This window comes from Uranotaenia lowii, chromosome 2 (assembly GCF_029784155.1).
Source record: "Uranotaenia lowii strain MFRU-FL chromosome 2, ASM2978415v1, whole genome shotgun sequence".
Lineage (NCBI taxonomy): Eukaryota > Metazoa > Arthropoda > Insecta > Diptera > Culicidae > Uranotaenia > Uranotaenia lowii.
Genome location: NC_073692.1, coordinates 319,024,743 through 319,028,773, shown reverse-complemented (window position 1 = coordinate 319,028,773; position 4,031 = coordinate 319,024,743). Strand labels below are relative to the sequence as shown.

The 4,031-nt window shown below is 33.3% G+C and overlaps 1 long non-coding RNA gene across 1 annotated transcript; it reads right to left on the bottom strand.

Moving 5' to 3' along the window:
* Positions 1–3,427: 3,427 nt before the first annotated feature.
* Positions 3,428–3,820, bottom strand: LOC129746552 (uncharacterized). The gene is made up of 3 exons (XR_008737315.1): positions 3,763–3,820; positions 3,620–3,684; positions 3,428–3,560 (listed from the first exon to the last, which is right to left on the bottom strand). It is a non-coding gene; the product is annotated as an uncharacterized LOC129746552 (long non-coding RNA).
* Between the last annotated feature and the right edge of the window lie 211 nt (positions 3,821–4,031).

Below are 4,031 nucleotides of genomic sequence, written 5' to 3'. Positions count from 1 at the left end.
TTGATACCTTAGGGAAGGGGAAGGGGCAAAATGAAAGTCTATAGAATTACAGACGAAGATCAACAGCTTTGAGGAAAAGGTAAAATTAGAACATGTAGTCCAAATCTAATCCCTACAGCTAGCACATCTCTAAAATTTAAGTGTTAACAAACATGTCAGAAATTAGCTCACCTCCATCAATATTAAGTCCTTTATCACTCTTGGCTAGGCTTGCCAGATACTTTCGAAAAAGCGGGGTATTTCACGAAAAAAAGCGAGACACAGGCGAAAAAGTGGGAAATTTTAAAGACTTTGAAAAACCCTAATTTTAATAGCCAAGTACATACAGCATCGCTCATGAAAATAAGACGCCAGCGCACTTCACTTCAACTTGGAACTACAATGAGTTTTTACTAGTTATAAATAATATCCTGGCGAATCTAGCCAAAATCTAGTTATTTTTCATAAATAGACAAGTAAAAAGCTGAAAAATAAACACACGAAAAATGATTTTTACCAAAGCACAAACATCAGGGCGTTCAAATCTAATCTCACAATTCCAAACTATTGCATGCAAACTTATTTAGTTGAAAATTGAGAATTTCATAAAAATTGTGAATAAAATTCTGAATAAAAACAGGTCCTTTTTCCTCGATATCCGGGCAACCGTACCGGGCGTTTCCCAATTTGCTCTTTGAAAATCCTGATAAGCCCCGGGTAAACCGGCAATCTGGAATGCTAATGAGGTATGAATATTTCGATACTTTAAAATTACCATTTTCAATTGAAATAAAAATGATAGGTTAGAGGTGGTTTTACCAATATTTTTGTGTTGCTAGTCGTCAAAGTTTTAAAATTTTTTCGAAATGGTTGACTAATTTAAATACGATTTTGGAAATTTCAACTGAACCTTATTTATAGAGGGTAAAAAAGTGATTGCGAGTGCCTAAAATATAGAATTTGATGAGAGTTACGTTGTTTGATTACAAAACAGAGGCTGTCTAGGAACTACTATTTTTTGTAAATTTCGTGTGCTTGTGTTCGATTGATTCAAAAATATATACACGTTTTGAAAAAATGATAAGATTTAAGTCTTGTTGTTTTTAAAACAACAGTTATTCTTTGCATGTACGGCTTATGATAAATTAAATCTTGATCTCCTGATCAAAAACAGAAAAAAAGCAAAAAATTGTGAAATCAGGCTTGAAAAAAAAGCTATTTTGCTATTTGGTCTTTTCCGTACTTTTCTTCAGCGGATGCAATTTAAAAATTGTCTTCAAGACTTATGCAAATCCGTGTGCCAGGTCAAAAGACTCAATTAACGCTTTAGCACGATTTTATAAATATTTTATTCAAAAATATATAAAATATTAGCACAGTGAACTTAAAAGCCGCAGCTTTACATCAAAAGGGCCGCATGCGGCTCGCAAAACGCAGGTTGCCGACCTATGTACTAGACCAAAGATGTTATAAAACTACTTCAAATTACGTCTTTTAATTAACTGATCGCTATTTGGTATTTATGATTGCTACGATCGATGCCACAATCCTCCCTTACTTAAAAATTAAAAATATGAAGATTTCTTTGCTGCAGCAATTACCTTTCATGTTCGAGTTGCTAGATATCACGTCGACTTCCAAGAAACACACAACTCTTTGGCCTAGTATCCTCCAGATTTTGCCTAACATCCTCCATCTAGTAATTGTTTTACATTTCTTCCTCTTATTCAGTACAGTGTTTGAAAACAGTAAATATTTCTGTTCAAGTATAAAGCATATAGTTGGTATGTTTTCAATAATCATAATACAACTGAAGGACCAGTTCCTGATACCATGCAGAATTCTTCTGACCTCAAACTTATTTGATTAGGTATACAATTTCAGCTTATTTCTATTGAACTTAACTCATATTTTAGCATCCTCAATTAGACAAACTTTTCACTAGCCCCGATGTGGTCTAGCGGATAGGCTGACGCGAGTGTGATTACGGTATGCCAGGCATACTGGGTTCGTTTCCTGGTATCGGCGAAAACTATTGAAAAAAATTTCATGTATCTGGCTTAAACCGTTCCTGTGACATCGCTTCGAAAAAGTATGGATCCTAACCGAAGAGGAAGGCTAAGTATCTAAAGTCTTTTTTTGTGCTAGCCAATTTTTTAAATTTTAAAGAAAAAGAAGGAAAGAAAGGGATTAATGATAATAATAAGAATTATTAACGAAGATCAATAGAGTTGAGAAAAAGGTAAATTTCGAACATATAGTCCAAATCTTACGCAGCTAGCATGTCCTATATCACTCTAGGCCTAAGACATTTCATTTAACGACACTATACGGAGTTCCCTAATTTTAACTAATTTTCTATTGTAGATTTCAATTTTAAATTTAAGAAGTCATTTGTGGAATCTTGTACAAACTCGTTCCTCATTATTTGAACTATAAATTCTGCTATTTATATAGCACCTAGTCAGCACATTTTAGAACATTATGATTGCTAGTTTGTTGATTTTCGATACATTTTACCGAACATCTCTTTATAAATTTGAAATCGATTGCGCCAGCTTGTGCTTAATCCAAATGTGCTGAAACTTTTGAAAGTCATTTTTCACCTAAAGTCATAGATTTTTATTGTTATGCACAGTCTACACAGCAAAAAAAGTGTTGCGATATTACATCGAAAACGTGCACATAACTTGAGTCGCCAATGCTATCTAATATTACATTCCTTTTATGTACAAGTTTGCTACGTATATTTGATGTAAAAGTTTACACCAAATATATGTATCGCAGTAAACGATTACGAGAAAGAAGGCGACGCAGTGCTGTTAATGTTGTTTAAGAGCCATATTTTTAACCATTTTTGTTTAAAAACTTCCTCATGTTAAAAACATAATCGTTATTATCAATCAACATTTAAGGGTTCAATAATCTCACATTTAGATTCAATATTTAAGAACGACAAGGTGTGGAATGTTTTTGAAATTAAATTCAGAATAGGGGACTCTAATTCAAGGTGATTATATTTTCTTTATTCGGTCTACATTTCATTAAAAGCTCTCAACATTTCAATATCTTATCAGCATAAAAAAGATTATTGTCACATTTTTTAATTGAATAAAATTCAGCGACCTCATGGGTTGAACTAATTTTGAAGAAAAAAAAAACTTGTTCGTACATTGACAACATATTTTTTTTTTTAACAAGACTTATTTCTAGTAAACGTTAAAGGCATCTTACATCTTACATCTTACATCACAACTCATTTGAATCTATTATAAAAGCGATCCTTTCTTTTCCTTTCCTAAAAACCATCTGATCTGGAAGTAAGGAACTTTTTCGCGAACAACTTTTCTCCAAAAGTTGATCAGCGACAATCTTCTTATTAGTTCTTCAGTGCATCTAACTTGGTGACTAATTTTTGGGATGTCCTAATTCGAGAACGCGGACTTGCTCTCAAATTTCTTTCTCGAAATTCCCGAAATTCAGCTACTTTTCCTAAAGAATATTGAACTCTCATCGCGATGCATCGGCTTCATCATCGGACGGTAGCCGGATCACTTATATTTACGTTCCTCCGTTAATTCCTGAAAGGATTTATAAAAAAAATCGTAAATGGAAGAGAGATTCCAACACAAAAACTTACCTTCACATTAGTTTGTTTTGATTACTTCGAATATTTTCTTCACTCAAGACTACGGGCAAAATTTCCTAAAAATGGAAATGTGATTAAAAAAAACATCACCAACGGTTTTGCTTACGTTTAAATTGAACATCAATCGTGCTTACCTGCAAAACAAATCCTCCAGAGCTTCGCAATCCTTTTTCAACTTTTCCACATTATTCAACTATTGAACGTCAAAAAAATCCACAAGGGCTGCTTTGCTGGAATATCACATTTGCAGGTTGTGATATTACACTACACGACATATTCGCATTGCGTACATCGTTCAGATGTAATAATAAGCATAGACCAATAATATTAGCATCAGTCTGTGATATAATGGCGATCATCTTCAATAATACATCCGATGCCTTACATCTGCTTAAATTACATC